A 14,060-nucleotide genomic window follows, 5' to 3' on the forward strand; every position below is an offset into this window, starting at 1 on the left:
GGCCATCACGGCCTTGCAGTTACAGTCCTGGACCAATTCCTTTAGGCCCTGTAAGAAATCGTCCATTGATTCCTCAGGTCGCTGCCTGCGTGTAGCCTGCAGATGTCTGGTGTACACTTCGGTTACTGGCCTCTGGTATTGGGCCTTCAGGATAGTGATGGCCTCCGTGTAAGAGGTGGCGTCCTGGATGAACGAATAAATCCAATGATTAATGCGAGTAGTCAGTAAACTCAGTTTATCTACCTCGCTAGCAGGTGAGGCCCTCGCGAAGAGTTCGAAGCATTTGAGCCAGTGTCCAAATTGATTTGATGCTTCAGCAGAATGTGGATCCAAGTCCAGACGCTCTGGTTTTTGGAGTCGATCCATCCTAGTATTCTTTAGTGATTAAAATTGATGTGCCTTCAATAACCACAAAACTAGAAGTTATAGACCTTAACAAGTTGGCTTTTAATCACTAAGTTCAGAGCTAACATCTCAACACACTGACTGGCTCGCAGGAATGAGTCATATAGATCCTGGGATCTTTATTTAAGAGAAGTCAGGGGCGGAGCCAAGAGCCAAGACCTGGAACATTCCAGGTTAGTCAGGAAAGAGGAAGTGAAACTATACACCGTGTGGGGGAGGGTAATATACATGAGTGCAAAACGAATACAGGCAAGACAAACAGATTTCATTACACACCGATAGGTCTTCCTTTTTGCTCACCAAAGGGTGATCCCTCTTCCATAATTGACATCGCCCTCGACCGTGTCCATTCCAATCCCGCACTTCAGCTCTCACCCTTGTCCCTCCCTCCCAGAACCAAGATAACGTTCCCCTTCACCTCACATTTCACCTCACCAGCCTCCACATTCAACAGATCATCCTCCGCCATTTCTACCAAATCCAGCGGATCCCACCACCAAACACGCTTTCCCCTCTCCTTTCAGTATTCCAAAGGGACCGCTCCCTCCACGACGCCCTGGTCCACTCTTCTATCACCCACAACACCCATTCCCCTTCCCACTGCAACTTCCCATGCAAGTGCAGGAGATGCAGTACCTGCCCTTTCAGCTCCTCCCTTCCCAATATCCAGGGTCCCAAACACTCCTTCCAGGTGAAACAGCGATTTGCATGTACTTCTTGCAATTAAGTATACTGTATTCACTGGTCACGATGCGGTTTCCTCTACATTGGGCAGACCAAACGCAGATTGGGTGACCACTTTGCAGAACACTTCCGTTCAGACTGTACGCGTGATCCCCCCCCCGTTTCCAGTCGCCTGTCACTTTAATTCTCCACTCCACTCCCACTCTGACCTCTCCATCCACGGCCTCTTACACTTTTCCAACGAAGCTCAACGTAACCTCGAGGAACAGCACCTCATCTTTCGATTCGGCACTTTACAGACTTCTGGACTCAACATCGAGTTCAACAATTTCTGACTATAACCTCGGCCCCCACGTTTTCTTTTCTCTCTCGCATGGCAGCTGTTGATGATTCTGCCATTGTCATTTACACCTCATCAAGAGTCATCTTTTGTTTCTTAACATGTCCCTTTACCATCTCCTTTTGCCGTGCACATCATCTCTTTTGTCTTTCAATCTATCCTGCCTTCCCCCCTATCACAGACCTTCCCTTTTCTTCTTTCCTCCCCTCCTTCCTTTCCCCGCCCCACACTTGGTTAAATATCTGTTCCTATTTCCAGTTCTGATGAAGGGTCATTGACCAGAAACGTTAACTCTGCTTCTCTCTCCACGATGCTGCCTGTGCTGCTGAGTGGTTCCAGCATTTTCTGTTGTTGTTTAAAATTAACCCAGTCATCATTGATCTCATACAGTATGACATCTAATATAAAGACCCGATTGCTGCTCTCATTGCCTTCAGAGATTTCTGCGCGTATACGTCAAGTGAACAACTGATGTTAGGTTCGGACAGATATAATTGTGTTTTATTTCTGTGATGTCATTTAAATTATTTGATTAAATTAGTAATTAGAGACAAGGGACGCTTAATCACATTCTTCAATTCCTCTCTGAATTTACTCTGGAACACGGCATAAATAAACGTGTTTGTGGATGAACTCAAATTTCCAAGCATATACCCAGACTGTGCCATAATGGCGAAAGAGTCGTTGTAATGCCTTTCCATAAGTTCAACATCTGTAAAATGCACACATAAGTAAAATATGAAAATGACCATCCATAAAAGTACAAAATTGCCTGAATTGGCGAGCAGTAAAATGATGGATTTTCTTCAGTTATCTATCTCTGGATCGTTGTGATTATCCCCACTTTTGTTATGTTGCCATCGCTTCCTCACTCTATTGGCCAATAGAATGTGCCTAGCGGTTAGGCCATTGAGCAGTAAAATCAAAACAAATGGTGCAAATGGGATTAAAATATTTTCCAACCACAAATATGCTGCCCATATGGGTGAGGTATAGAAGCTTGATTTCACAGAGCAGGACCATGGTACATTGTCAATTATTTCCCGAGGTTCAAATAAACAGTAGATTGGAGCATTTTGTAAAGAGCTTAAGGAACACAGCACTGCTATAACCACAGCTGCAGTCCTTTCGGTGCAATATTTCGTTTGCAAACTTTGGCAACAAATAGCAACAAATCGATCAAAGGTGAAAGCCACAGTTAACCAAACAGAGCAATCTATACAAACAAAATGCAGGGCGATATTGAGCCTAGAAATAGGAGTATAATTCAAGAATGAATCAGGGAAATAAGCATCTTTAATCTCATCGAGAATTACTCCAATTATCAGGATCATTAGATCAGCCAGTGCCATGGCCACCAGGTAACATAGAAACATAGAGATAGGAACAGGAGTAGGCCATTCGGTCCTTCGAGCCTGCTCCGCCATTCAATGAGATCATGGCTGATCTTCGTCTGAGATCATAGCTGATCTTATCAGTTCAGTACCCCGACCCCGCCTTTTCTCCGTAACCCTTAATCCCCTTAGACTTCAGAAATATATCCAATTCTCTCTTGAAAATATTTATTGAATTAGCCTTCACAGCCCTCTGTGGCAGGGAATTCCACAGGCTCACCACTCTTTGAGTGAAGAAATTCTTCCTCATCTCTGTTTTAAATGATTTGCCCGCTATTTTTAGACTGTGGCCCCTGGTTCTGTGCTCCCCTGCCATTGGAAACATTCTCTCTGAATTCAGCCTGTCCAGGCCTGCCATAATTTTATATGTTTCGATGAGATCCCCTCTCAATCTTCTAAACTCCAGTGAGTACAAGCCCAAACTATTTAATCTCTCTTCGTAGGTCATTCCCACCATTCCAGGTATCAGCCTGGTGAATCGCCGTTGCACTCTTTCCATGGCAAGAACATCCTTCCGCAGATGGGGATACCAAAACTGTACACATTACTCCAGATGCGGTCTCACCAGCACCTTGTACAGCTGTAGTAAGGTATCCCTATTCCTACACTCGAACCCCCTTGATATGAAGGCCAACATACCATTTGCCTTCTTCATCGCCTGTTGCACCTGCATGCTCTCCTTCAGTGACTGGTGCACAAGAACACCCAGGTCCCTCTGCACTTCCCCATCTCCCAATCTATTGCCATTTAGATAATGATCTACCCTCCTGTTTTTACCCCCAAAGTGGATAACCTCGCATTTATCCACATTATAGTGCATCTGCCACGTATCCGCCCATTCCCCCAACCTGTCCAAATCGCACTGTAGCCTCCTGACATCCTCATCAGAGCCCACCCCTCCTCCTAGTTTAGTGTCATCAGCGAATTTGGAAATATTGCATCCAATTCCCTGATCCAGATCATTTATATATATTGTGAACAGCTGGGGTCCCAGGACAGATCCTTGCGGCACCCCGCTGGTCACTGCCTGCCACTCTGAAAACGAGCCGTTTATTCCAACTCTCTGTTTTCTATCCGCCAGCCAGTTCTCTATCCACGTTAATACTTTGCCCCCAATCCCATGAGCCTTAATTTTGCATGATAATCTTTTGTGTGGAACCTTATCGAAGGCTTTCTGGAAGTCAAGGTACACCACATCCACTGGCTCTCCCCCATCTATTTTACCAGTTACTTCCTCAAAAAATTCCAGCAGATTAGTCAAACACGATTTACCCTTTGTAAATCCATGTTGACTCTGTCCGATCCTTTCCCCATTTGTCAAGTGCTCCGCTATTTTATCCTTAATAATGGACTCTAGCATTTTGCCCACAACCGATGTAAGGCTTACTGGTCTATAATTCCCTGCATTCTCTCTACCCCCCTTTTTAAATATTGGGGTAACATTAGCTACCCTCCAATCCACGGGTACTGTTCCCGAGTCAATGGAGTTCTGGAAGATGATCCTTAGAGCATCTGCTATCTCCAGGGCCACCTCCTTACATACCCTAGGATGTAGTTTATCAGGCCCCGGGGATTTGTCGGCCTTCAGTCCCCTCAACTTACCCAACACCATATCCCTAGAGATACTAATTTCTGTCAGCTCCTCCCTCTCATTAGTCCCTATGTTTGCCGATATTCCTGGGAGGTTATTTGTGTCCTCCTTTGTGAATACAGAACCAAAGTATGAGTTTAATTGGTCTGCCATTTCCTTATTGTCCATTATATATTCTCCCGAATCGGACTGCAAGGGACCGACTTGGGATTTTACCAGTCTTTTCCTCCTGATATACCGATAAAAGCTTTTGCAGTCTGTCTTTATGTTTGCTGCAAGTTTACTTTCGTATTCTATTTTCCCCTTCCTGATTAATCCCTTTGTCCTCTTTTGCTGTATCCTGTACTGCCCCCAATCTTCCGGTCGGGTGCTTTTTTTTGCCAGTTGATATGCCCTTTTTTTTTATTTTATGCTGTCCCTAATTTCCCTCGTTATCCACGGTTGAGTCACCTTTTTAGGTTTATTTTTATGCCAAACCGATATAAACATGTTCTGGAATTCTTCCATTCTATCTTTGAATGCTTGCCATTGTCTATCCACTGTCAATCCCCCCAGAAACACCACCCAATCAATCTTACCCAATTCCCGTCTCATACCCTCGTAATTCCCTTTATTTAAGTTCTGGACCTTAGTCTCTGATTCAATTTCCTCACTCTCCATCTCGACTGAGAGCTCGATCATATTATGATCGCTCTGACCCAAGGGGCCTCGTACAAGAAGATTGCTGATAAGTCCCTTCTCATTGCACAATACCCAGTCTAAAACGGCCTGATCTCGAGTCGGCTCCTCGACATATTGGTCCAGATAACCGTCCCGAAAACATTCCAGGAATTCCTCCTCCTCAGAATTTTTACTAATTTGGGTAGTCCAATCAATATGTAAATTAAAGTCACCCATGATGACAGCTGTGCTCTTATCGCACGCTTCTCTAATTTCCCTTTTTATGCCTTCCCTCACCTCCATATTACTATTTGGAGGCCTATATATCACACCCACTAATGGGTGATGCATTTGGAGAGATCGCACTTTCCACGGCAGAGAACCACAATTGTCACCAAATTAGCTGCAAAAATGAGGAAATGTCATTACTAACTCTGCTGATATAGAAAAGATGATTAGTCGAAAAAGCTTGGTATGAAAATCCATGATTATTTTCTGTCACTCCGCTGTCTGTCCCTATCTTTCTCCTACGGCATCAGACAAGATTAAAAATTCTGACAGGATAAATTTCTATATCGAAATACGCCAGAAAATTATTTTGTGAATTACTTCAACAAAACATTTAGGTTTGGATTCTGCCTTAATTTTTTAATGCCAGAGCTGCTTACATCACAGCAGCGGGTTCAGTGGTGGGAGTTACATGCGGTCTGAGCATGGGCAGCGGGCAGATTGGAGATATATCGGAGATGTGTCTGGTAAAGTAATAAAATCACTGTTACTATTCGAAACTTGGATGCTGGTTTGGCTCTCACATGGACATTTAGTAATGCATTTGAAATGTAGTTTTTCAATAACGTGGAATGTCTATTAATATAAATGGGAGGCTCTGAATAGAGTGGCTGTGCATTGCAAGCAAGAGCTTGCTCCTCTTGGGTGATAATGCGCACGATATTCACCTTCTTAGACCAATAGAGCCTAATTTCGGGAGGGGCATCCCGTACGGTACAGCCCAAGAAATTCTACGCGCAGATAATGCCAGCTATAGGAGTAACCCCCTTAAATTATTTCTCAGATATTTATCCCAGATGTATTTCAAAGTTTTTATTTTAAGCCAAGTATAATTATTGTCCCGGTTTGACGACATGAAAACTGTTATTTGGCCTCCACCTTGAGCCGAATAATGTAAAATGCATTCACTCTTGTATCAGGTCTCAATCCCTGTTAAGAGAGGATAGTTAAGCTTTGGGAAATGTGGTATTTACAACCATGGAATTGAAAACTCCTGTGGCCATAATGACAACCCATATAACCACCATATCCTAATTTAACTGTTCCCTGTTTGGGTGTGATATTCTTTGCATTATTTTTACTCCAGTTTTTGTGAATAACTTTATTTTTAAATCTATCAACAGATGGATTAATGTCTATTATTGAGTGGAACTGATTATCTCCTGGTTGAATAAACTGAAAGAAACGACCAGTAAGAAAGAAAATGATACCAATGTAAGCCCCTAACCGATAATCTGAAGAACGAATGGCTTGCTGCCCGCTGCCCTTTCGCCCCAGAGCTGAAAGTGGAAATGTTCCCTACAGAGCTGTGCCTCCAGCTATTTGATAGAATTCCTGGGAGGTACCTGCTGAACTCCAGTGGTAACTTCAACCCTTTACACTGTTTCTGCCACATAGCCAGGAACTTCTATACATGTTTTCGTGGAACATGGGGAGAATGCCGGCGAAAATTCTATTCCAGTCACTCTATTTTTACCAAGCAAATAAAACTTGGGGTAGATTGTAGTCTGGGCATTACTCATTGCCTTCCTATGTGGGTAGAAATTGGTCTTGGGCCGTCCTGGTAAACGGAAGCTATTCCATGGGTCGCCTGTTATATATCTCGCTTGAAAATCAGTTCCATTGCAGTCAATGGAACTGAACATCGGGCATGGAACGAGAGACAGACACGATACCGCCGTTCCACCCCTGCATATAGAAAGGAAGATCTAGCTGCTGTTATCCTGGGTAGTAACAGAATCCACCCGATTTTTCTTCCATTTGCAGTAATTGTCGACGATCTGCTGTTTTGTTAGGGAAGAGATAACTTCCAGAATATCTGACCATTTTGTGCCTCGCTCAGCTGATGTAGAACATCCCAGATGTAAAGACTAAAGTCTATCGCTATATCCCTAATTGCCCTTGAGAAGCTGTTTCTTGATATCACGTGGAGTGAATCGAATTGGCTGAGGACTGGCGTCATAATGGTGGGAACCTCGGGAGGAGGCCGAGATGGATCATCCATTCGGCACTTCAGGATGAATATGGTTGCAATCATTTCAGCCTTGCCTTTTCCACTCACGTGTTGGACTCCACCATCATTGAGGATATGCATGTCCATGCAGCCTGCTCCTCGCGCTAGTTGTTTAATTGTACACCAGCATTCACAACTGGATATGGCAGGACTGCAGAGCTTGACACGTTGGTTGTGGGAATGCTTAGCTCTGTCTATAGCATGCAGCTTCTGCTGCTTAGCATGCATGTAGTCCTGCGTTGTAGCTTCTCCAGGCTGGTACGTCATGTTTAGGTACACCTGGTGCTGCTTCTGGCATTCTCTTCTACACTCCTCATTGAACCAGGGTTGGTCCCCTGGTTTTATGGTAATGGCAGAGTAAGAGATATGCCAGGCCGTGACGTCACAGATGGTGATGGAATCAAATTCTACTTCTGCTGCTGCTGCTGGCTCACAGAGCCTCATGGATAAACGGTATTAAGCTGCTGGACCTGTTCTGAATCTATCCTATTTAGCACGGTGGTTGTGTCACACAGCATGATGGAGAGTGACTCAGTGTGAAGACGGGACTTTATCTCCACAATGATTGTGCGGTGTTCACTCCTACCAATGCTGTCGTGGATAGATGCATTTTTGACAGATAGATTAATGAGGATGAGGCCAAGTAGCTTTTTTTGTTCGTATTGTTTCTCTCACCACCTACCGGAAGCTCAGTCTGGCAGCTATATCATTCAGCACTCGGCCAGCTCGGTCTGTAGTGGTGCTACCGAACAACTCTATTTGATGCAAATTGAGGAACCTGGCCAGAGTAATTTATGTGCCTTTGCTACACTCAATGCTTCTTCCACGTGGTGTTCAACATGGAGGGGTACTGAATCGTCAGCTGAGGGACGACAGTGGCTGGTAATCAGCAGGAGCTTTCCTTCCACCTGATTGACCTGATGCCATTGGACTTGATGGTGTCCAGAGTCAATGTTGAATACTGCCAGGGCCAGTCCCTTCGGACTGTATACCAGTGTGTCGCCAAATCTGGTGGGTCTGCCCTGCCTGTGGTATAATACATACCCAGTGATGGTGATGGAGGAGCCTGGGACATTGAGTGAAAGCTATGATTCTGTGAGTATCACTATGTCAGGCTGTTGCTTGACTAGTTTGTGGGACAGGTCTCCCAAATTTGGCGCACTTCCTCAGATGTTAGTGAGGAAGGCTTTTCAGGATGGACTGAACTGTGTATGCCTTTGCCATGTCGGAATCCGGTGCCTAGGTCAGCGCTGGGTGGTCCGACTATTTTTATTCTTATTACTTGTTTGTTACATCTGAGTGGCTTGCTACGCCATTTCAGAGGACAGTTAGAAACAACCACATTGCTATAGATCTCGAGTCATATATAGGTTCAATCACCAAACGGAGTAACTGCACTTCAATAGAACAAGTGCAAAGTACATTTTTACTGCAGTTACCTCATGTTGTAGAAATTCGTTTGTAAGTCTTGTGGTAAAGCTGTGCTATAATAATTTTTTTAATGGAATGATACTTTAAATATTTTCTCATCACTTATGGTGTCATCTCTCTCAATTAATTCATTTTAAATGCTCTAGACACAGAGGGATATATGTTCCTGTTCCTGTGCCCTGGCCTATTGGATTGCCTCAGTAGAGTGAGTACAGGAAAATTGGGGAAGGAGGAGCTCACGCCCCTAATAGACATAACCGAATTTCAGCCCATTGCTATAAATGATAATATAATAGGTAACAGGCTATCCTAGATTGTAAGTTGTGCAATGAGAAGTGGTTAATTAGTAATCTTGTTATGCGGGGACCATGGGGGAAGAGTGATCATAACATGATCGAATTCTTCATTAAGATGGAAAGTGAAGACTTCCAATCCTAAGCTAGGGTCCTAAATCTAAATAAGGGAAACTATGAAGGTATGACGAGTGAGTTGGCTATGATAGATTTGGGAGCTTAATTAAAAGGCATGCTGGTGGATAGCCAATGGCTAACAGTTAAGGAACCAATGCATGAATTGCAACAGTAATACATTCTTTTCTGGCGCAAAAACACAAAATGAAAAGCGGCCCAACGATGGCAAACAAAAGAAATTAAAGATCATTTTAGATTCAAAGAGCAGTCATATAAAGTTGCCAGATAAAGTAGCAAGCCTGAGGATTTGGAGCAGTTTGGCGATCAGAAAAAAAGGACTAAGAGATTGATTAAGAGGGGAACAATAAAGTAAGAGAGTTAACTTGCAATGAACATAAAAACGGAATGTTAAAGCTTCTACAAGTACGTAAAAAGAAAAAGGTTATTGAAGACAAATGTTGGTCCTTTACAGTCAGAAATGTGAGAATTTATAATGGGGAAAAATGGAATGGCTGAGCAATTAAACATATACTTTGGTTCTGTCTTCCCAGAAGAGGACACAAATAACTTCCCAGAAATGCTAGGGAACAAAGGGTCTAGTAAGAAGGAGGAATTAAAGGAAATCAGTATTATTAAAAGAATAGTACTGGAGAAATTTATGGGACTGTAAGCCGATAAATCCACAGGGCCTGATAATCTGCATCCCAGAGCACTAAAAGAGCAAAAGAGATGGAAATCGTGGATGTCATCTTCCAAAATTCTATAAATTATTGATCAGTTCCAGCAGATTGGTGGGTGGCAAATGGAACCCCACTATTTAAAAAAAGGAGGGAAAGAGAAAACAGGGAATTACAGAACGGTTAGCCTAACATCAGTAGTACGGAATATGCTAGAGTCTATTATAAAGGATGTTACAACAGGACACATAGAAAATATCAACGGGATTCGACAAATTCAACAAGGATTTATGAAAGTGAAATCGTGCTTGACAAACCTACTGGAGTTTTCTGAGGATGTAACTGGTAGAATAGGTAAGGGAAAACCAATTGATGTTATGTATTTGGATTTTCAAAAAGCCTTTGATAATGTCCCACATAAGAGGTTAATATGCAAAATTAAAGCACATGGGATTGGGGATAATATACTGGCATGGATTGAAAATTGGTGAAAAGACAGGAAACAGAGAGTAGGAATAAATGTTTCTTTTTTGGAATGGCAGGCGGTAACTAGTGTGGTACTGCATGGATCTGTTCTTGGGCCCCAGCTATTTGCAATATATACCAATTATTTGGATGAGCGAACCAAATGTAATATTTCCAAGATTGCTGACAACACGAAAGCAGGTGGGATTGTGAGTTGTGAGGAGGATGCAAAGAGGCTTCAGGGCGATTTAGACAAGTTGAGTGAGAGCGCAAATACATGGCAGATGCAGTATAAAGTGGATAAATGTGAAGTTATCCACTTCGGTAGGAAAAACAGAAAGGTAGATTATTATTTAAATGGTGATAGATTGGGAAATGTTAATGTACAGAGGGACCTGGGTGTCCTTGTTCACCAATCACTGAAAGCAAACATGTAGTTGGAGCAAGCAGTTAGGAAGGCAAATGGTATATTGGCTTTTGCAAGAGTATTTGAGTACAGGAGCAATGATGTCTTACTACAGTTATACAGGGCCTTGGTGAGACAACACCTGGAGTACTGTGTGTAGTTTTGGTCTCCTTAACAAGAAACGATATACTTGACATAGAGGGAGTGCAGCGAAGGTTCAGCAGACTGATTCCTGGGATGGCAGGACTGTCGTATGAGGAGAGATTGGGTCGATTAGGCCTGTATTCACTAGAGTGCAGAAGAATGAGAGGGGATCTAGAATGAGGCGTCACCATCTCAGGATACTGGGTAGGATATTTAGTCCTGAGATGAGGAGAAATTGCTTCAATCAGAGGTTGGTGAACCTATGGAGTTCTTTACAACAGAAGGCTGTGGAGGACAAGTCACTGAATATAATTAAGATGGATATAGTTAGATTTCTAGACACAAAGGGCATCAAGGGTTATGGGGAGAGAGCGGGAATATGGTATTGAGCTAGAGGATCAGCCATGATCATACTGAATCCGGGGCAGGCTCGAAGGGCCGAATAGCTTACTCCTGCTCCTATGTTTCTATGTCTATGTTTTCTATATGGAGACATGATGTCTTCTGGCGAATTACCTCTCTGCCCGGCTTCATGTATTCACTGTTCCCTGGTGATTCAATAGCTCTAGGCACAGGAGTAGAACAATCTGCCCACTATCTTCTCTTGAAACCACCCAGAACAATTTGCACTGATGTGAAAAGCGCTAACCTTAAATGGCCTTAAGCTTCGTAAATTAAATAACTGTTAAAATTTACAAAAAACATACAGCTTATAATTACTAATTTGTTATGGGAGTGACACTATTAATATTTCCTGATCAAATCTAAGCGTTAACTCTGTTAGTTATTTTTTACAGTCTCCACACAGCCAAGGATAGATATCCCTGTCCCTGTGCATGGGGCTATTGGATTACCTCAGCACATTTACTACAGGAAATTTGGGCAAGAAGGAGGAGCTCACGCCCCTAATGGACCTCCCGAAATTTGGCCCTTCGATTTAAATTTTCATAAAATTGGCAGGATGCCTTCAGGTCACTTACCCATCTCTGCCCGGTTTCCTGCATTCACTCTGCCCAGACGATTCAATCACCCAGGCACAGAAGTGGGAAAATCAGCCCAAGGTCCTCTCTAGACATCATTCATAGCATTTTGTTCTGATTTGAAAAGCCCCAACATAAAAAGGCCTAAAGCTTCACGAATTTAAATAAGTATTAAAACTAAAAAAGCTGTCAGTCAGCTATGTGCTTAAACAAATCACACAGCATGTACATACTTGAACTGAGCGGCCTGGTTCCGCCAGCAAGCCCACAATAAACTGAACAATCATAACACAAGCGTTGAGAAAAGCTGGGACATGATTTTCGCGAGTGAAGCTCATTTTAACCGATTCTGTACCTTGACAGCATTAGAGTACCCGAGACCAAGGTAAATTATAGAATAAATATGGTCAAATTTTCGTTGCAGATTTCGATCTGTCCAAACCTGTATTGGACGTTGTGCAAGCGGAGTGGCCAATTGGAATTTAGTGTAAACAGAACAAGCTGGATATTCACTTTTACTGCCTGGACATTAAGCAGTCATTGGCCTAGAAATTAGGTATAGCCCCGCCAGGTCTTTAGCGCCCAAAATTTAGCGCTCGGCCGGATTCCCGTAGCGCCCGCCTGAAATTCAGTTGCGCCACCCCAACACGGAGGCGGGCGCTATTGGAGGGTTTGGCTGCCTCGTTTGGGGCGAAGAATGCCAGTTTCAGGCGTCCAGCTGCCGCTGCGGCACCCGATGCGGTGCGGCAGGCTGGGGTACTACAGGCCTCCTCCTTCTCTTAAGGAGGAGCTGCCTGCAGCCGTGAGATCACCACTGGATTCCCCCGGCAAATGAGCCCGGCACCACGGAGAAGTGCCGGGCTGGCGGGAGTGACACACTAATGCCGCAGGGGGGTGGTGCAGGAGTCCGGGGAGGGAGGTGCGGCCAGGCGGCCGCCGGGAAAGCGGCCAGCCGCCCCTCCACCTTTATGCACCGGCCTCTCGGAGCTGCAAGGCACCGTTTTGCAAACGCTGTTTGCGGCCGCCACGGGAGAGGCGGCCGCAACTGAATTTGGCGGTCGGACCGGAATTGCATTGGAACCGGGGCGCTGCGCACACCGATGATGTCATCGGTGCCGGCGCAGCGCTACCGGCTAACGTCGATGTTACGGACCAACTGAATTTTGGGCGCGAAAAAACTTCCAGCGCAAACCGCTCTATAGCCCATAAGTGGGCGCAAACGCGACTGAATTTCTAGGCCATTGAATTTAAAGGGAGGAAGATCAGTTGGGTTATGTAAGGGGCTTGAAGTCAAGACAATAAGAATAATATTCTATCACCACATTTTCACGTGAAGCACTCTAAATCTGCCAACAACCATTCTGCCCACAATTACACTACGGTAAAAAACAAACTTAAGTTTCAGTTGGATATTCAATGGCAGCAGGCTTGTTATGGTGAAGCAGACCTCATCAGACGTTTGTAGAATCTTAGTTCAAGTAGGACCCGGAAAGTTGACTAATGTTTCTCTCCCTAATCTGGTGCTTATTATATCAGCCCAACGGCTGTTCAGATTGTTTGTGAGATCCCAAGTTGTTCAAGATGAATGTCTGTAAAAAAAAGTACTCATCACTTCCTAGTATGTGTACATGAATCGTTTTGAAACATTCTCGGAAACGTAATCAGATGTTTCATGTTCACAAATCGTTCATTTTACTCCCACTAATTTTATCTGTAATCGCCGACCTTATAAACATCTCAGGCCTGATTTACCGACTCTACACACCAGGCCCACAACCCTAGCTGCCTTATTGGAAATTGGTGCTTGTGTTTCCCAGGCTGTGGTAATCTTTCCATTTAAATAGTGGAATGGTGAATCATAAGTTGAGGGCGTTGTTTTACAGTCTTTGGTACTGGGCAGTACTCGGAGCAAGAAAGTGGCAACTCTGCCTCATACAGACCAGGACATAGCAGGTCTCAGCAACACGAGCAGTATGGGGGCTGCAATAGGCCTCTGTTACATGGCTGGTGATCACTCACTGTGTAGGCTTAACGTGAACACTGACCAGCAATGTGTGATATGGAACATTAATCATCACTCACTGATCCGCACCCCAATCAGGGAATTAAACAATTAGCTTATGGGGAAATAGGTTTAAAATTCGTCGTGTGTCAATTAGAGGACAATTTGT

The sequence above is a fragment of the Somniosus microcephalus genome, unplaced genomic scaffold, assembly GCF_052327205.1.
Source record: "Somniosus microcephalus isolate GS21.2 unplaced genomic scaffold, FLI_Smic_1.0 unresolved_chr1, whole genome shotgun sequence".
NCBI classification, from domain to species: domain Eukaryota; kingdom Metazoa; phylum Chordata; class Chondrichthyes; order Squaliformes; family Somniosidae; genus Somniosus; species Somniosus microcephalus.